The following is a 21,889-nucleotide window of genomic DNA, read 5'->3' on the forward strand; positions in this document are numbered from 1 at the left end:
TGCTATATAGTTACAAGAATCCCATATCCACATTCTGTAATTCAATTCTTACAGCCAACCTCATTTTTATTACAATTCCAAAACGCAATAAAATTGAAAGCTCAAAAAGTTCTTGTATATACATATAGCACGAAGCTAAGCCACGTCATGTGGCTCCAAGTACAAAAAATAAGGAAGCTAAGCCATGTCATGTGGCTTCAAGTACAAAAAATAAGAGGAGTCTATATACAAGAGGCACGAAGCCAAGCCAATGGCTTTAAGTACAAAAAAGAATAGTAGCACTACTTCTATGACTAATCCTCACTGCCTTCCATGCTCCCTTCTGCGCTGCCTTCTGCGCTCCCTTCTGCACCTCCTTCCTCATCTTCCTCGTCGTCTTGTGCAGGGGTGCCCTGTAAACAAGGGACAACATATATCAATGTATGAAAAATCAAATCTTTACTTATAATTTTGGCATTATTTAATTACTTTCAAATACCTGGGGGGCCTGTCCAGTCGCTCGGGTATACTGCTCCTCAATAATCAACCCGTCATCATAGAAGTGCCTCCATGTATCTCCTCTGCGATGGTGGCGGTGGTAGGCTGTCTCCACTGGAGTAGGGTATCTGCCCACGATCTCAAGCTGCATGACCGCGATACACTTTGTGGAGGGATTAGTACAAAGAAACAACCAACCTCCTAATAAACTACATAAGCAATATAATTTGAGATCGATACTTACAAATTGGGCCTCCCATGATTCAACACCCCCTGCTCCAAAATGCGCGCTCCCATACTCCTCCATCTGGATCCTCTGTGCCTCCACGTGCTGCAGACTAGGCTCCTCCCTCGCTGACTTCATTGCCTTCTTCCACTCACGCTTCTGAGCGGTGTGGGGCGGACCCCTTGGAGGTTGACCTGCCTCCGCTAGTGCCTGCCTCTTAAGGGAAGATCTTTTATTGCTAAGTATCGTAACAATCTTTGACTTCCCCCATTTATCTGTGAACTGGCGATTGGGGGGGTTAGGATACCTAGAGCAAACAGTAGCGAGGGTCTCATCAGCCAACCTCTTTGGGTGGTCTTTATAGTGGATAAAGCAATCTCTGTAATTGTTAGCAATTACAGAGCGCATGAAGGCCATTACATCCTTCCCCCGCGCATCCATCAAGATGCCTCCTGTCTGGGTGATGTCATAATAAGTCGTACCATCACCCAGAGGCACGTCTAAATCATCGGAATCATCATCCTCGGCCTCACCGCCACATGGCCCAAAGCACTGTGCCATGCATCCGCCACCGCTCTCCCTACTACTACACCTACCACCCTGTCGTGTCGAGCTCGTACGCTGGCCACTCGTAGCTGGGGACTGCGTGGGACTACGCTGACCACTCGTAGCTGGAGAACCGAGTCTCGATGGCTGGGGAGTACGTCGATGGCTCGCTGAGGCAGAAGGACCTCCTGAAGGCATGGGGGAAGGGGCATAAGACGGGATGGCAGAAGGGACATAAGACGGCATGGGGGAAGGGGCATAAGACGGTACGGGGGAAGGGGCATAAGACAGGGCATAAGACGGCTGTGCAGACTCCACTGGGGTGATCTCAGGTGGTGTGGGGTGGCTCGAAGTCTATAGTGCCGACTCCTGGGGAGTGTTAAGGGTACCCGTCATGTACCCGTATAACTCCGCAGGACTAGGAGGGTGCCCTAAAATATTATATAAATCCTTCCATATCGATTCACGCGGATCAGGTGAGCTAAAGGCACTTCCTCCCCACATGTTAAACTGGAAAAAAATAAACAAATCTATTACTTTGGGAGCTGAGAAGAAAGGGGAAAAAAAAAAAAGAGGCTCTATCAGAGTGCGTCTATAGACCCGTCTAATCTTTGCGTCTATAAACGCGTCTAAAAGAGCATTTAACAGTTCAAGTAAAAGCGCGTCTACCACCGCATCTAACAGACCGTCAAAACAACCGTCTAACAGTGTGTTAAAAAGCGCGTCTAACAGCCCGTCCAAACATCCATCTAACAGCGCGTCTAAAAGCGCATCTAGCAATTCGTTTAAAACTCCGTTTAACAGATCGTCTGTTTGAGCGTCTATATACGCGTCTGTGCATGTCTGTAGCAAGCCAGACACGCAAATAGACGCGCCTATAGATGCACGTTTAGACGTGCCCTCAGACGTCTGTATACACGCGCTCCGACAGTCGAGAATACTCAAAAGTGGAAAAGGACGTTTCGCCCGACAAAAGAACGTGTCGCTCATACCTAGATGCTGTGTTTCGTGGATGCGAAAAAGTACAAAACTGGAAAGAGCAAGCAAGAACAACTTCAAAAGGACTTACTTGGAAAAAGGTATGGAAGGATCTTTCTTTTCCAAACTTGTTTCTTCTCCTTATTCGTACTCCTCCTCTTCTTTAGGCTTGGAAGCAAGATATGTAGGTACGGTCCCTTTGTCTTGAGTGAAAGATTGGAACTGTGTATGGGAGGCTCTCTCTTAAGCTTCAAATCTATAGAACTGCTAATAAAGAAGGAAGAAAGCCGCTCGCGAAGTTTAAGTAGTCAAAAGAAAAGCAAAGCGAGCGGCGCGCCGAAAAGCAGGTTTAAAAGTTGCGGGTATAGTCGCGTCTATTAGCGTGTCTATAGTCGCATCTGAATACATAGAGTAAATGCGTCTATAGTCACGTCTATTAGCATGTCTACAGGTGCGTTTAAATACATAGAGTAGACGAGCATTTAGACGCGTAAGTAGACGCGACATTAGACGCGGCGATAGACGTGACACAGAGTTTTTAAGTTAAGCATTTGAAGAAGAGCAAATTTGGTGGGTTGTTTGTTTGTAGGATGTCTCCATCTTCAACAAGCAGCTCCAGTGAGGATGAATCCCTCCGTATCCACCATCGCGAAATGTGGTTGGAGCAAAAAATCAAATGTCTGTGTGATCGATGTCGAGGAAACATGTATCGTGCATTCAGGATTACACTGAATCATATCTCAAAGTATGGAGAATGGGATGTGACCGTAAACAGGGTAAGGATTTGTAAGTTAAGGTTGATTGAGATACCTATGGGTGTTCATATGTTTGAGTTATAATGATCCCGTTTTAATTTGATACAGGATGCAGTGCCACACCCGCACATGTTACCCTATGCCCATCGTGAGGAGGCGAAGCGTCGGCGATATGAGGTGGGATCTTCAGGAGGGACCGTTACGGATGCATGAAGTGATGGTGATAGTAGCCCTCCACCATTACCTCATGAAGCCGTGGAGGAGGAGGTGTTTGATGATATGGTGCGGGATTTATATGTCCATCAAGGGAGGGATAATAGCATGGAGCAGGATGATCTTTTTACCGCAGCATCGACTCCACTGTTTGAGGGGTGCACATTCTCTGTTCTACGTGCCTCCCTTGAGTTACTAAACTTGCAAACCATCTATGGATGGAGCAATGCAAGTTTGAATGCATTACTCAAGTAAGCTTTAATTTAAAGTCGATTTTGCAAACATGATGAATTATGTGCGTGGGTCAATTACTCGAATGCTTTTCCTCATTTATGGTCTTCACGTGCAGGCTATTGTGTAAAATGCTTCCAAGGGAGAATAAATTACCGACCTCAAGAGATATGGCAAGGCAACATGTGACCTCTCTTGGAGGATTAGATTACAAGCGCATCCATGCATGTGTCAACGATTGCGTTTTGTTTCGTGGACTACATAAGGATGCAAGAGAGTGTCCTACTTGTGGAGAGGCAAGATATAGAGCAGATCTCAAAACCTTGGACGTGCCTCGTAAGGTATTGCGACATTTTCCCATAATCCCTCGCATCCAACATATGTTCAAATGCAAATCTATTGCAAAGCTCATGTCATGGCATTCCTCCCATCGATCAACCGATGGCAAGTGGAGAACTCCCGCGGACTCTCCTGCGTGGAAGCATATTGAAGACACATGGCCAAGCTTCAAGGAAGAACCTAGGAGCTTGAGACTTGGATTGGGTATGGACGGTGTGAGCCTATTTGGTCTCAAAAGCATGTCTTACAGTGTATGGCCAGTGGTATTGGTAAATTACAATCTTCCACTCTCTATGGCTATTAAGAAAGGACATGTCATGCTGTCCCTTCTAATTCCAGGGAAACATAAAGTCAAAAACCCTGATGTTTATTTGGAGCCTTTGATTGATGAGCTAGAGATACTTTGGAGAGGTATCGAGGTGCATGATGTGAGCAGGCCTCCCTCGTCACGAGACTTCAACTGCAAAGTAGTTTTGATGTGGACGATGCATGACTTCCTAGGCTATGGCGAGTGTTCAGGTAAGCATTGCATTTTTTAATTATGAATAGGCAAGGACGTGGCACCCTAAACCCACCTTCCACTCTTAATTGCATCTATTGTTTCAGGTCTCACTACATCGGGTTACCATGCATGTCCTGTTTGTGGTCCTTCGCTAGTTGCCTCATGGGCAGACGCATTAAATAAGGCCATCTATGAGAATCACCATCAATTTCTCCCACCTGATCATCCTAGATATGTTGCCCCTTGGAATGAAGTCCTCCCACAATCACTCACCGCGGGAGATTGGATGAGAATTTGGGACGGTTCCACGACTCCTCCACCACTTGGCATGAGCCGGTAAGGATTTGTAACTATTGGCTGGAAGTAAAGATTGGTTGTAACTATTGGTTAAAAGTGAGGATTGCACGCTAATACTTTATTTTGTTTAGATACTCCATCTTTTATCGTTTACCATATTGGTCCCACCTCAAGATCAATCACCTGCTCGATCCCATGCATATCTTCAAGAATGTGGCATCTACCATTTGGGAGCATTTGAATGGGACATGAGATTCGGCAGGCATAAGGGAGGATCTACGTACCACAGAGAGGATGCGTGAAGCTTGGCCTCAAGAGAGACCAAATGGGCGTGTTTTTTTACCTCGTGCACCGTGGATGTTATCAAAGCTAGAGATGGCGACGGTGAAGCGCGCTATTACTACAATTCGTACTCCCACTGGATGCATGAGGTGTTTGAAGGGAGCCTTTACAAAGAGCAAGAAAAGAGGTGTAGAGCAGTTATATGGCTTGAAATCTCATGATTGGCACAAGATGCTCCAAGTAAGTATTTTATATGCATAATATCTTTTTCCTTTCAAATTTGTGAGTGAATAGCTATAAGCAACTAATCAACCACCTCCTCGCGGGTTCAGTTCATACTACCTACTAGCATTTCACGTAGTGCATCAAAGGACGTGAAAGATTGTATTTACAAGATGGGCGAGCTTGTGAGGTATGTGAGCTCAAAGGAAATAGATCCCACCACGCTTGAGAATGCTCGAGTTATGTCAGTGGAGGCGGTTTGTTTAGTGGAGGAGACATTTCCACGTTCTATTCTCACAAGCCAACTACATCTCATAGTGCATTTGGTGGATGAGATTGCTATATGCGGTACTATACATGCACGATGGTTGTTCTTCCTCGAGCGCTTCATGAAGACCTTGAAGGGCTTCGTGAGACAAAATGCAAGACCCGAAGGTAGCATGGCCGAGGGTTGGTTGGTACAAGAGTCACTTGTATATATTTCTGAGTTTCTTGTTGATGTGGATAGCTCTCTCCCACGACTATGGAGAGATGATGAAGACCTAAGGATGACCTCTATTGTGTCTCAAGGAAGAGGATGCAACAAAGTAATAGACACGGAGTTGCGTAATAGAATCAACCTCTTTTGCGTGCTTAATAGTGATGTGATGAAAAGATGGGTGACAAGATACGAGGATGCAAAGGCAAGAAGACAAGAAGAAAAGGCCCTCTTTCGTACACACCACGGATCTCGTGTGCCATACCCTCAGCGTCTAAGAGCACTTCCAAAGGATATTCATGTGGATTGGCTACTTGATGAAATGGAGAAAGCAGAGAAAGACGAGGGGATGCATATCACAATGGAAGAATGGGAGTATGCTAGGGGATGCATGAGCAAGGTCGGTATATAGAATGTTATGCATAAGTTAGGAGGTTTTTATCATTTAGATTGCTTATTTAATTGATTTTTTCTTGGTGTAGTGCACTATGTTCAATGCTATATGGTGTGAGGGCAAGCATTTTCGAACACAACGGATTGATGATAAGAGAAACACACAAGATTGCGGCGTCATTGCTAGCTTTGAGGGAGCCAATGGAGTCATGGATGATTATTGTGGCATAATCCAAGATATCATTATGCTTGACTTTCGACGCTTCTTTGTGTATGTTTTGGATGTAAAGTGGTTTAAGGACGTGGTGGAAAGAGGCCCTAATGCAACAATCAAACGCCATGCAAGTGGCTTTGTAACTATTGACTCCACAAAGTTTTGGCAAAGGAGGAAGGACACACTAATACTACCGCAACAATGTGAACAGGTACTGTGCACACATATAAAAATACTCGCTTTTAAATATTTGATGCAAGAAAAGTAACATGATTGTATTTGTGTTTGAATTAGGTTGTCTATCAACCAATGGTGGATAATAATAGCTGGTGGCATGTCATACCTATTATGCCACGTTCCAAAGTGATGTATAGTACATTTACTAATATGGAGCGTATGGAGGATGATCATGCCCATGGACGTGATGATGACCGTGATACAAGAGAGGAGGATGATCATGAGATAGGAGATATAGATATTGAGGCCCGCATTACCCGTGAGGACGAGCCTACCATTGGAGATCTTGATTTCGATGAGCACATGAGTGGGCACAAGTAGTAGTGGGTTGAATGTATTTGTAGATCTAAACACTTGTTTGGATTTTGAAGTAGATAGTTTGGGTTGATCTCATTGAGGATGAGATTGAACCATAGCCCCACAATTGATATTAGCAAAACTATTTTACATATTGTCTCATTCTCCTCATTTCCCTTAATTCTTGTATATGTGAGCTTGCAAAAAATTATGTGCTTTGGTAATCATGGGCAATGTTTGGAAAGCAATGATGTACACCAAAATCTCACTTTCTGTATTCTCTGGAGCGCGTCTAACCCCGCGTCTAAAATGCGCGTCTGAGTCTCAGTGTAAACGCGCAAATACACGCACAAATAGATGCGCTAATAGACGGGATGTTAGACGGGCCCGTATTTTCTCAGGTCTAACGTGCAAATAAATGCGGTGATTGACGCGCAAATAGACGAGCATTTAGCCGCGCTAATAGACGCACCCGTAATTTCTCTACTAGAGCAACGCCTATAGACACGCCCGCTATTTTGCACGTCTACCAAGCGCGTCTATAGTTGCTTTGTGTTGTTGTGTAAGAGATTATAAACTTCATTGAATATGAGCACCGCGGATCATCCACAAAGTGATGGTCACACTGAAAGGGTCAATCAGATCATTGAGGATATGCTTTAAGCATATGTAAGTAAATGGCAAACTAATTGGGAACAATATTTGCCCATATTATAATTTGCATATAACAGTGCCAAAAACACTATATTAGGAAATTTGGGAATTTTTAAATAGTTTGGGCCTTCCCAATATGGGTAAAATTTGGCAAGGATTTGGCCATATGGTCAAATCCAAATCCATTACTTGAAAGTGGAATCCATCTTAAACACCATATTAGGGACTCCTCCCAGGTCCCACTTTCAAATAAGGGTTCAAGTTTTGGCCACATGGTCAAATCTTAACCCTTTACTTGAAAGTGGGACTTGGGAGATTCCCAAATTCTCTAATACAGTGTTTAAACATTCAGCTATGGGTTTTAGTCCATTCATGATGATGTATGGATTTCAACCAAGAGCCCCAATGATAGTGAGACTCAAAAAAGAGAAGGTTCAAGCAGCCAAAGACTTTCTTGAAGATATGGATCAAATGCTTAAGTTAGCTAAAGATAGCATAAGAAGAGCTCAGGATAGAGCATAAAGTTATGCAAATCCCTGATCCCCCACCATAGAAAGTTGGAGTTTGAAGTAAATGAGAAAGTCTATGTTAAGGTACCTAAACCTTCAGAATCTCCAAAGACACGTAAATGTCTGAAGTTGTCTCCTAGGTATTGTGGACCATTCACAATACTTAAGAGGATTGGAGAACTTGCTTACAAATTAGCCTTACCCGAGGGATGTAGAGTACATCTAGTTTTTCATGTCAATAGGCTAAAAAGAAAATTAGGAGATGATGATAATCTCATTGGAAATGAAGCCCTAGTTGAAGTCATTGAACTTGCATCTTTACCACATGAACCAAAAAGAATTTTAGATAAATAAGAAAAAAGAACACGACATACTATATGGCAAGAGTGTTTGGTTAAGTGGAAAGATAGATCTGGGGAGAGTTTAACATGTGAAAGGATAAGCAGTCTCCAGAGGAGGTTTCCCAATTTTGTTTTCAAGGACATAAACCATTCTTAAGGGGAAGGGAATGTTATGTCAGCCGCCGTAATCTTGGAATAGTCTGGTGTGGTTATGGTGAAGCGAGAAATGAGAAGGCTTGATAGTGCAACAGTGGACACATGAATTAATGCCTAGGCAAAATAGACCTAGCATTTTAGAAGGATACCAAGAGGGGTGAAAAGAGTAAGGTCCTTTGAAAGGAAACATGGCATAAAATGGGTTCACATGGCATGCATTGGGTTCAAGGGAGATTCTAACGAGAGGCTCCACAAAAGGAAGGAAGGATAGGGAACTCTAAGGGGGAGTTCACGGATGGATACACGAAGGAGTACTTTGGAATCGTGGTGCCTGGGTGGAGAATCGGAGTTAGCCCTCTTTATGGTGATGTAGCAGATCCATTACCTTCTTAACCACACTACAATCATGTGAGAGAACTGCCACTACTCTAGGGATGTCCAAGAATTAGAATGAAATCAACTAAAGATGAGATAGGCTAGACGGTGGAGACAAGGGTGAATCAGGAAGAGGGTGGAGCTATGTGAAGTTGACAAGGGTGATACAAATGACGGTAGAGTAGTGTTAAATCAACAAAGGTGGTGGAGATCTTGTAAAGAATAAGGGAGAGAGATAGGAGACTCAAGTTCAGCTTTCTTCACAACACACAAAAGAGAGAGGACACAAGGTTGGAGGGTGAAGCCTTTCTTCACTTTTGCACACACCAACAATACAATAGAAGAGGGAAATACCCTATATGTCAAAACCTAGAATACGTGGTTCATATGTGAACCCAAACCAAAAACATACGTGGTAGTCTAACTACACCACGAGTACAACTAACATAGACGGTGACATAAATGATAGTCATCCAGGAGATATGTCGGGGATAGAGCTTGATATCTCAACACTCCCCCTCAAGCTCGAATCCATCTCACGTACACCAAGCAAGCTCCTAAATCTGCGAAGCTTCTCGGTACCCAATGCCTTCGTAAAGATATCAGCCACCTGCTCCTCAGTGCTGACATAGACAAGATCAATCTCACCAGCTAGAACCTTCTCTCTCACAAAGTGATAATGCACCTCAATGTGCTTCGTTCTAGCATGATAAACTGGGTTATTAGCAAGCATGCTGCTGCTAATGTTGTCACAATGAATGACAACTGCTGCATGAACTGACTGTCCCATATCTGCAAGTAGCTTCCGTAACCAAGCTACCTCACATGCAGCCATTGCTGCACCCCTGTACTCAGCCTCTGTGCTCGACAAGGCAACTGTTGGCTACTTCTTGCTGCTCCAACTGATGGCACCACTCCCAAGGGAAAACATAAAACCACAGTAGATCTCCTGTCTGAGACACTACCAGCCCAGTCAGCATCTGTGTATCCATGTACCTGTAATGCACACCCAGCTTCATAAAACAGTCCATAATGCAATGTGGACTTCACATACCGCAGTAGGCACCTAGCCGCATCCAAATGTGGCTTCCTCAGTGCCTGCATAAACTGACTCACCAGCCCCATAGCATAGCTCAAATCTGGTCTAGTTATAGTCATGTAAATCAAGCTACCTACTATGCGCCTGTACATAGTAATATCTTCAAGAAGCTCACCTGTCTCTGCATTGTGGAGTTGCCAAATGCTTTGATGTTGTAGTTGGACCGGTTCTATCATGGAGAGGGTGAGATGGTCTCTGTGTTGGCAATTCGATATGAAACTTTATGGACAAAGTATGAAAGGGCAGCTTTGCAAGCTGTGGCATCTGCATCATCGGCCCCTCAAAGTCTCGTAGGGATGGAGCACTTAAAGATGAGCAAATTTGTTATGGCTTCGGAGCCTCGTCTTCACTCAAAAGTAATGAGTAAAAATCCAACAACATACGTGGAGGCACTACGCATTGCGACCAAGAAAGAAGCTTCTGTAAAGATTGAATCCTCTTTTGTGTCTTCAACAGCTTCAACTTCTAAGGTGGAGGTAATGGGCACTCCTTGTGAAGATAGTGGGAGAGAGGGAAGGAGTCTCACTTGAGGCTTTCTCACAATCACAATGGGGGAATACACACAAAGGTGGAGGCTGAAAACAGTTTTCCTCTTCTTAGTTGTGAAAGCCAAAAGAACTCAAGTATAAAGAAATAGAAGAACCCTATATGTGGGTCTCAAACCAAACTCAACTAACTAAGGTGGCATACTAACTGAGCCACGAACTAGTGTAGATAAGGATAGCTATCATCCAGCTATTATTCGTGGGCGGTGTACCAACCGCATCTGTAGCTAACAAGTCGGTGACATAAATGCACAACGGTCACCCTGGCATATCGCGAGTGGAGCTCGATATCTCAACACTCCCCCTCAAGCTCAATCCCAATTCCTGCACTCCAAGCAGGTTTCTGAACTTGCATAGCTTCTCTGCGCCCAATGCTTTTGTGAAGATGTCAGCTACCTGATCCTCTGTGCTGACATAAACTACATCAATAAGACCTAGTAACACTTTCTCTCGCACATAGTGATAATGCACCTCAATGTGCTTTGTTCTAGCATGAAAGACTGGGTTCTTTGCCAAGTGTATACTGCTCATGTTGTCACAATAAATGACAACTGGCCCATCTATAGACTGATGCATATCATAGAGTAGCTTATGCAACCAAGCTACCTCACATGCAGCCATTGCTGCACCCCTGTACTCAGCCTCTGTGCTCGACAAGGCAACTGTAGGCTGTTTCTTGCTACTCCAAGTGACTGCAGCACTCCCAAAAGAGAACACATACCCACTGGTAGATCGTCTATCAGAAATACTACCAGTCTAATCAGCATCAGTGTATCCATGCAACTGTATCTGAACCCCAGCCTCATAAAATAGTCCATACTGCAATGTGGACTTCACATACCTGAGTATGCGTGTAGCCGCATCCAAATGCGGTTTCCTTGGAGCCTGCATAAACTAACTTACCAACCCAACAGCATAGCTCAAATCTGGCCTGGTAATAGTCATGTAAATCAAACTTCCTACTATGCGTCTATACATAGTAGGGTCTTCCAGAAGCTCACTTGCATCTACGCTCAGCTTCACATTCTGCTCCAAAGGAACTGAAATAGGCTTACAGCTTGTCATCCCATATTTGGACAGCATGTCAAACTCAGGATGAATAGCATGAACATAACCTGCTAGTTGCTCCATAAAGACCTCTTCTTGCAAATCACCATGCAAGAAGGCATTCTTTACATCCATCTGATGTAAGGACCATCCCTTTGATGCAGCCATAGCTTGCTTGCTTCAAGCCATACAAGGCTTTCTTCAACCTGCAAACAAACTCAGGATGAATAGCATGAACATAACCTGCTAGTTGCTCCATAAAGACCTCTTCTTGCAAATCACCATGCAAGAAGGCATTCTTTACATCCATCTGATGTAAAGACCATCCCTTTGATGCAGCCATAGCAATGGCTGCTCTTACGGTTGCCATCCTTGCAACCGGGCTGAAAGTTTCTTCATAATCAATGCCATATGTCTGTGCATACCCCTTGACAACTAATCTTGCCTTGTATCTATTCACAGAACCATCTGCATTGTGCTTGATCTTATAAACCCACTTACAGCCAATTGCATTCTTGTCTTTAAGCAAAGGCACCAATTCCCATGTAGCATTTGCATCCAAGGCATCCATTTCTTCATCCATGGCTTTCTCCCATTTTTCATTTCCCATGGCTTGCTCAAAAGAAGTGGGTTCTGGTTCCTGTATCAATTTGACCATATAGGCATAGTGAATGGCTGTAAATCCATCATATTTCAGCCTATCCACAGGATACCTAACCCTGGTAGACCTGCGCAAAATAGGCTCACTTCCAGGAGCTCTCAAAACATCCCTGGTCTTCCTTACTCCAGGTGTAACAATAGAAGGAATACCCAACTCATCATCAATGCTCTGGTCTGAGCCACTGGATTCACCATCCACATAAGAGTGACCTGCATTCACATCAAACATGGGCTGATCTACCTTCTCTTTTCCTTTTTGTGATACCTGCGTACCACTATCTGCATTGCTTTGAGGAGATTCTCCTAATCTCAATCTACCTGTCCATGGCGAGGTATGTGAACCACTACTAGAGGACACTATAGGTCCACTGATATTTTGTGATTGCTGCTGTGAATTCTGTGCAGCATTACCATTTTGTGCATCTACATCAATCATCACATTTACTTGTTTATACCAGCTGCTCATCTCATCAAAAACAACATCTCTGCTCACCGTAAACTTACGAGTAGAGGGGTTATAGCATCTATACCCTTTCTGCTGCAGAGAATAACCAATAAAGACGCACTTCTCGGCTTTTGGATCCAACTTGGACCTCAACTCATCTGGCACATGGACATAGGCAATGCAACCAAAAATTTTCAAATAGAAATATCTGGTTTCCTACCAGTATACATCTCCTCTGGCGTCATGCCATGTATTGCTATAGTGGGAGTCCTGTTCATTATATAAACTGTTGTAGCAACTGCTTCAGCCCAATAATAATCTGGTAGATCTTTTTCATCTAGCATAGCCCAAGATACCTCTCCAATATGCTTGTTTTTCCTTTCCGCAATTCCATTTTGCTGTGGGGTATGACTGCATGAATATTGCTGCTTTATACCATGCTCCTGCAAGAACCTTGCAAACTCATTTGAGAGGTACTCTCCCCCTCCATCTGACCTTAGGCATTTTATTTGCAGGCCTGTTTCTTTTTCAACCATAGCTTTGAAAGCTTTGAAGTGCCCAAACACTTCACTTTTCTTTTTCATAAAATACACCCAAAGTTTTCTGCTGAAGTCATCAATAAATGTGACAAAATAGTGACAGCCACCAATAGATGCAGCTTTAGTAGTCCACACATCAGAGTGGAAGCCATTCCAATGGCTTTCTACTTTCTTGAACATGCCTAGGAAAAGGTTTCCTTGCCTGTTTCCCAAATTGATAGGCTTCACAAATGTTGTGCATTTCTGCAACCTTGAATTTAGGCAATCCTGCAACAATATTTTGGGCTTGCATTGATTTAAGTCGCTGTATATTAACATGACCAATGCGTTTGTGCCAGATATCAATATCTGCAACTACACCGGTCCCATGTGCAAACATTGCTGCACTCAATTCAGGCATGTCCACATCCAACGTAAACATCCTACCCTTCTTCTTTCCTTTTGCTATCAAGCGACCATTATTTTTCATATCCTCAACAAAGCATCCATGAGGATTAAATCTGACCTGCAAGCCCTGCTCAACCATCTGAGCAATAGAAACTAGGTTCTTGGTGATGTTTGGGTCATGAAATACATCAAACAAGTATTTCTTTTTCCCATCCTGCATAGACAAAGGAATTTTGCCAATCTGCACAATAGGATGTGCAGTATCATCACCAATCTCCACAAATCCTGGTTTTTTCATTTTCCTTGCATCCTGCATCCATTCAGCATGACCTGTCATGTGGTTTGATGCACCTGACCTGAGTCAACATACCACACATCATTGCTTTCTTCTGCACTTGTCACAGAATTTGTCATATGAGGCACCATAAACAAATGCTCATTTCTGTCATCACCCTGTCTACTAGAGGATGCATAATTGCCTTGCTGCAATTTTCTATTCATAATGTCATTCTGCTTTTTGTAGTAGTCTTTAGCCATATGCCCCATTTTACCACAGTAGTAGCATTCAACATTGCTGTTTGCATTTTGGCCTCTCTGCCATCCACCACAGCCTCTTTGGCTCCCCCTGCCTCTAGAGTTACCACATCCTCCTGCATAGGACTGGTTTTCTTGCATTTGCTGCATATTCTGATTTCTACCACGGCCTCCAGATCGGCCTCCTCTACCTCTGCCTCTACCCCTTCCAGCATTTGAGTAGAAGACAGTTTCTTTTGAGGTTCCTCCTGAAGAAGATGCACCACCATTTCTCTGCTCTTCAGAAATTAGAAGAGCAATCAACTCCTCAAAATCAGGAAAATTTTCACGGACGGCAATGGATGTCCGGAACTGTGCATAATCCTTTCCTAGACCATTCAAGGTCACAGAAACTAAATCGTCATCATCCACTGGCGACCCAATGGAAGCAAGTGCATCCACAATTTTCTTCACCTTCATGTGGTAGTCATTGATGCTCATATTTTCTCTCTGCACATTGTGCAGCTCCTGCTTGAGCTGCATTTTCTTGGCTTGCGTATTTGTGCTGTACATTTTTGCCAAAGTATCCCATGCCTCCTTTGGCGTACTTGCATCCTCAATATGCACAATCATGGAGTCCAAAATATTGATAGACAGCCATTACATAACTTTCCTGGCTCTTTCATGCCATCCTTTGAATGCCTGCATTTCCTGTTGATTAGGAACATTAGGAAGAACAGGCTCTTCTTCATTTCCTGTAATGAACTCCCAATAGCCTTTTCCCATCAAGAAATTCGTCATTCTAAACTTCCATGCCTGGAAAATGTTCTTGTCAAGCTTTTCAGTGACAATCTGTGAAAGAGAATCAGATGCCATTACAAAACACTGCAAAATATTCTGTCACTGCAAAAAACACAGCTTTTGCCTCACACGGGTAGATCTGCAAAACTGACGAAAGTGGTATTTCACCACACAGTCACTTCCTAGTGACGATTTTGCATCAATAGGCAACAAGCATGAATCTGCAACTCCCAATGTCTCTGCGCACAGCCATACAAGGCAATTTCTGCGGAAACTTTTCACCGACCTGCAGAACAGTGGTCGCACAGCAAAAACAGGGCCTTTTTTTGAGTGCCTGCAGAGAACCTCCGCCTCCAAAACGGGCCCCGAAATGACCTCGAATCAAAAAAACAAAGTCACCACGAAGGGCGTCTCAATCTGAGACAGTGCACTCTTGCACTTTCGGCTGTGCTACCTGCAGAGATTTGCTCCCAAACTCAAAAAAGGAAAGCAACACTAGTCCTCTTACCAGGACACCACGAACTTGGTTTGCTTTCTTGAGCTCCTTACCACGAACAAGGCTCTAATACCATGTGAAGATAGTGGGAGAGAGGGAAGGAGTCTCACTTGAGGCTTTCTCACAATCACAATGGGGGAATACACACAAAGGTGGAGGCTGAAAATAGTTTTCCTCTTCTTAGTTGTGAAAGCCAAAAGAACTCAAGTATAAAGAAATAGAAGAACCCTATATGTGGGTCTCAAACCAAACTCAACTAACTAAGGTGGCATACTAACTGAGCCACGAACTAGTGTAGATAAGGATAGCTGTCATCCAGCTATTATTCGTGGGCGGTGTACCAACCGCATCTGTAGCTAATAAGTCGGTGACATAAATGCACAACGGTCACCCTGGCATATCGCGAGTGGAGCATTGCGAGTGGAGCTCGATATCTCAACACTCCTCAGGTACCAAAGTCCTCTGAGTTCGATCATAATATCTCCCAATTGATGGCAGATTTTGCTGATTTGAAATTGCATTTGGTTAATGCACAACAACCTAGAGCACCAAAGAGTGAAGATAGTGCTGGAATAAGTATGATCAAGGGCTTGCTCTATGGTGCATGTGTGCATCTAGGGGAGTCACATGTGTGTTTGTGTGTGTTGTAAAGGCACATCAAGTGCTATGATGTGTCTAGTGTGTGACCTAAGTGATGATGTAAGGCAAAGGCAAGCCCACTGATGTAGGGATTTATTCCCACTGATGTAGGGGCTGATTGCCACTTATGTAGGGAAGGTATTACCTTCTCCCCCTTTCTATAAGAGAGAGTCATCTCTCTCACAATTCGTAATAGAGAACTAGTATCTTTCTTTCATTGTGCTCTCACACCTCTTGCAAGATGCATCTATTCTATCCTATGGGATTCTACACTTGGTATCAGAGCTTTAGGTTCTAGATCTAGTCTAGCCTAGTATTAGATGCTATCTGTAGCATAAACTACTAGTTTCTCAAAGCTTCTTCATCTTCTCTATCTTCCTCCTTCTTCCCCAAATATTTGAGAGCTCTATTCTCTGCCTACAAGTGACCATTGCTCAAACCCTTTGAGTTGCAAACTCCTCACGTATGGGCAAACTTCCAGCTAGAAGCATTTAGGGAAATTTTGAGTGTACGCACAATGCCAACACTCACACTCCTCGATGAACTTTCGCGCAATGCTGCCTCTATACTTACCTATCTGCAAAATCCTCTGAGCCCGAGTTGGACGACACTGAGGGAAAGTTGCTTTTGGAATTTGAGCTTGTTTGGACAAGAGATGGAGGAGAAAATGCCCAAAAACCAGTCGGTTTTCTCAAGCTTGGCTATGGCGACCTGGTGCAACATTGCACCCCTCCTTGTTGGTAGACATTCTCTAGTATAAGGCCTTTCTTTTGCATAAAAATTCCCTTGAATAGAGCTATGAGCTGTGAGAATTGCACCCTCCAAGTTCTGGTCTTTGTTTTGGACAGTTTTGACAATGTTGTGAGTTTGATGCTACTTTAGCTTTTTTGATGTTTTAAAGTATTAAATAGCATCAGTACAACTGTGGCTACAACTTTCCTTTAAGTTTCTATACTTGGGTTTTCTTGGAATACTTTCATTTAGCCACCTCTATGAAGCAGAAAGCATTATGTTTTGTAGTATGGAATTTGGTTACAAGTCTTTGCTACTCTAAATGCTTGTACTTTGAAGCTCTTCAACTATTTCTAGCCTTGTAAGAGAGTAGACACTACCCATTTTGGGTTAGACCCTCTCATGGCTACCTTCTTGAATATGGATAAGTTCAATTGTAAAGGCTTTCACGCATGGCAGATGAAGGTTAAATTTGCATTGATGAGGGAAAACCTCTGGGGGCTTGTCAAACCTACTTCAACTTCTTCTTCAATAGCCTCTAATGCTGGAGAATCCTTAGCTCCAACACGCCCGACAAGAGATCCTACTAGAGAGGAGAAAGCCTATGGCATCATTGCTCTTGGCTTAGGAGATGACTATATTCATCACATTTTTTATTTAGAGTCTCCTTCTTAAGCTTGGCAGAAGCTTGACATTATTTTTGGTGCTAGTTCTCACATCTCAAAATTTTCACTTAAGATTGCTTTCTTTGAATTGAAGATGGCTAGTGGCACTCCTTTGGCTGCCCATGTCAATCATATGTGGAGCCTCATGACTCAACTTGCTTCTATCAACTCTCCAATCACTACAGATGATGCAATGGTAGTGTTGCTCAAAAGTATGCCTGAAGATTATGATCATGTTGTTACCACTTTGAAAAATCTTCCTAATCCTACTGTTGAAGGTCTTATTACTGCTCTTCAAGAAGAATAAAGGCACATCGAACTCCGGAGAGGCAATGACACAGCCTATGCCATAAAAATTCAGAAGGGCAAGTTTTCACCTTGTAAACATTGTGGGAAGACTAATCACCTCTCAAAAGATTGCTTCAAGATCAATCCATGCAAACATTGTGGCAAAAACAATCACCATGAAAAGTATTGTAAAGCAAAAAAGGAAGCAACTACAAAGTCAGAAACTGGCACTCTACTTTCAGTTGATGTGCTTCCACAAGATGAGGCCTCCTATGAAGACTATGCTTTTTAGGCACTTTGTCTTTTTTGTTTATCATCACTTGGTCAAATTTTGAGGTTCTCTGCCTGGAGTAGTACTCCAAAAAGAATATCATATGTAAATCACCTCTGGTCACCATATGATGTAGACCATGTGATATGTGTTTTGTGTATCCCATTTCTGTCAACCTCACACCCTTGGGAACCCTTGCTCGCATGATATCCTAGCCATAGAGTTATCTTTGACCACCATGAGATGGCATAAAAAACTATGAGACTAGATGTATCCTTGACACTGCAAGAGGCAACCCCTTGAGGGGGGTATGTTGGGATAAGTATGATCAAGGGCTTGCTCTATGGTGCTTGTGTGCATGTAGGGGAGTCACATGTGTGTTTGTGTGTGTTGTAAAGGCACATCAAGTGCTATGATGTGTCTAGTGTGTGACCTAAGTGATGATGTAAGGCAAAGGCAATCCCACTAATGTAGGGATTGATTCCCACTGATGTAGGGGCTGATTGTCACTTATGTAGGGAAGGTATTACCTTCTCCCCCTTTCTATAAGAGAGAGTCATCTCTCTCACAATCCATAATAGAGAACTACTATCTTTCTTTCATTGTGCTCTCACACCTCTTGCAAGATGCATCTATTCTATCCTACGGGATTCTACAGATAGGCCTCGAGATAAGAGTGGGTTCACTTGCTATGAATGTAATGAAAAAGGTAACTATCGCCTTGAGTGTCCTAGATTGAGAAAGAAAGAAGAAAAACAAGTATCCTTGTTAGAAGCTTCTTTAGGGGATGAGAAAAGAGAGGTAATGATGGCTAAACAGGGGTGTGGTAAAGAAAAAGAAGAAGAAGAAAGAAAGGAAGAAGTAGAGGAGGAACATTAGGAAGAGGAACACCATATTAAGAAAAAAGGTCATCTAGAAAGAGAATTAGCCAATCAAACTTTCCTTTAGGACAAGGCATTGGAAGCTGACTTATTGTCTGAGCTTAAAGAAAAGGAATCTCATATCACCTTTGGTCAATTACTTGCTTTGTCTCCAAAACTACAGAAGGGATGGCGAAAGATTGCAAGCACACAAGTGTCAAAGAAGAAAAAGAAGAAAAGCGCCATTCTTGTTGTTCAAGATATAGATATAGAGACTCGTGATGATGTACCTGTGGTTGATGCGATCATTGATGGTCAAGTGATTTTTAATGTTTACATTGATGGAGGTGCATCGATTAATGTCATGAGTGAGAAGACTATGATAGAAGCTTATTTAAAATACTCTAGTACTACCTCTCCTTATCACATCAAATTGGCTGAGAACACTACGGTAAAGACCTTGGGAGTTGTGAAGAATCTAGAAGTGGATATATGTGGAATTTCTATGCCGACTACTTTTCAGGTGATCCCTACCAAGCCAGATGCACATGCCTATCCATTGACTTTGGGAAGGCCTTGGCTATGCAAGGTGAAGACTGTTCAAAAGTGGATACTGGAGAATTGATTTTGCAAGGAAATGATAAGAAGGTGCGCTACAACATTAGAAGCCTGCAAAAAGAAAGTTGTCAAGGAGGAGTCTTTAACATCAGAAAGTTCGAGCTCTGACTTAACCGATGAAGAAGAAGAGACAAGGCGTAGCTCCGAAGTGTCCAGCTTAGAGGGTGAGGTGGAAGGAGTGGCCTTTGGTCTTTGTCTTGGTGCTAATCGGGATGAGTCAGGAAGGAACAAGGTGGTGGTGCAAGAAGATCCTATAGAGACACTTCATGTGGAGGATGTGGAGCACACTAAACAATGCAATGAAGAGCTTCTTGGTGATTCTCTATTAGCAAGTAGTGAGAAGCTCTAGTACTTGGATATGTTAGATGATTTTCCATATCTCTTTGCAACAAGCTATTCACAGGTTCGACCAGTCTCTCTTGTGGAGCACAAGATTGAGTTGAAGCCAGAAAGCAAGCCAGTTGTGCAATGCTTAAGGCAATTGGGGGTGATCCAAGGTGAGGCACTAAAGAAAGAGGTAACACAACTACTTGAGGTGGGATTCATCTTTCCTATTGATGGTTCAGAATGGATATCTCCTATAGTTGTCACACCAAAGAAAGGAAATAAGTGGCAGGTTTGTGTAGACTTTCGTCCTTTGAATGCATGCACTAAGAGGGATCACTTTCCTTTGCCATTCCAAGATGAAATACTAGACCAAGTAGCAGGGCATGAGATGTATTCTATATGTGATGGGTATTCTCGGTACTTTCAAATTTACATTCGGAAGCCATGTTTTGAGGCATCTCAGGTTCTATTTTTAGTAGCGGTCATTGCTGTGGGACCATGATTTCTTGAGCATACCTTATGCAGATCACTCTAGTTGCGGTTTGAGCCATGTGCGCTCATTTGTGGTGTGCATTGGGTTGCAGTGGATGATTTATAGGCCATTTGGATGCATTGCGATCCTTCTTGGATGGACTGATATGCTTCAATGCCAGTCTACAGTTGTTATCTCCTTTACAAATGTCTTGAAAATTCCATAACAAACTAAAAACAAGCAAAAGGCATTAATATGGCTCATATGATCTTCTCAAGTGCAAAGGTTCTCTGCTTTCAACCAAAAAACCAAAGTCTCTACAAAAGCTAAAAACAAGCAAAAGGCACTACTATGGCTCATATGATCTTTCAAAGGTTCATGAGTCAAGTCCTTGAGCCTTACTTGGGAAAGTTCATAAGGGTGTTTTTGGATGATTTTTTCATTTATTCTTGGCGCATAGATCACATGGAGAAGTTAAAGATGGCCTTAGCTAGGATTGATGAAGCAAAAGGGTGTCTAAATCCTAGCAAGGTCGTTTGGCTTAAAAAAAAGTAGTCTTGTTGGGGCATATTGTCTGAAGAAGGTCTACAAATGGATCCTGACAAGGTTCAAGAAATCATGGCTTTGCCAACAAGTCCTGAGAGTGTCACTGGTGTTCACAGAATTCTAGGAAAAAGCAAGTATTATCAACGCTTTTGTGATGATTTCATAGAGATAGTGCATCCCATCAACTTGTTGACAAAAAAAGGAGTTTCTTTTCAATGGGGTGTGGAGCAACAAGAGTCTTTTCAACAACTTAAGGAGGCCATGAGTAAGGGCCCAATATTGAAGCCCCTTGCTTGGTCTCAAGACTTTTATGTAAATCCAAGTGTATCTTTGCATTCAGTTGGTGTTGTATTGCTACAAAAAGGAGAGGTAGGTAGAATGCAACCCATCTATTATGCCAGCCAATAGCTTACAGAGGCAAAAACAAGGTATTAAGAAATGGAGCAGCAAGCCCTCTCTTTGGTGTTTTCAGTCAGAAAGTTTCGCTCCTATTTATTACCTCGGCCATTTTTCTTCCTTACCTCTCCGTTTATATTAGCATATCTAGTTTGCAAGCCTAATCTTGGGGGGAGATTTGCAAATTGGTTGTTAGAGCTTCAAGAGTTCTCTTCTCTTTTGTCATTGAAAATACCACTAGGTCCACTATGGCAGATTTTCTCACAGGATGGCAGGATCTAAGAGAAAAAAAAGAAATATAAGGAGGACATTAATGATGAAAGGGAGACAACACCAATAGCTTTTGTCTTGTATTTTAATGGGGCTTTTAGTCTTTCACGCCAACAAGGAGTTGGGGGGATAGTCTTGATCAATTCTGAAGGTCAAGAGGTGTGGGCAAGAGGATAAGAGCTTCAAAGTATCACAACTAACAATGCAGCTAAGTATAATGCTTTGATTCTTGGTTTGGAGGGTTATCCTTAAAGTTAAGTTAAAGAATTGGAAGTAAGAGGAGATTCTCAACTTATTATAAAGCAAATGCAAGGGCATTATAAGACAAGAAGTCCTCATTTGAAGGAGCTTAATCAAAAGGCTATGGCACTATGTAGTCAGTATGATTTTTGCAAGTTTGTTCATATAAACATAAAATAAAATCAAAGCGCATATGAGTTAGCTACTCAAGCCATTATAGTACAAGACCAGGGGGTGGTTTCTTTGGTAGACACTAAATGGCCAGAACTACAAGATGTTCAGCAATATGTGGAAGAAGGCATGTTTCCTTG

This window comes from Dipteris shenzhenensis, chromosome 12, assembly GCF_047967505.1.
Source record: "Dipteris shenzhenensis isolate YYH24624 ecotype China chromosome 12, Dip_SZ_1.0, whole genome shotgun sequence".
Taxonomy (NCBI): Eukaryota; Viridiplantae; Streptophyta; class Polypodiopsida; order Gleicheniales; family Dipteridaceae; genus Dipteris; species Dipteris shenzhenensis.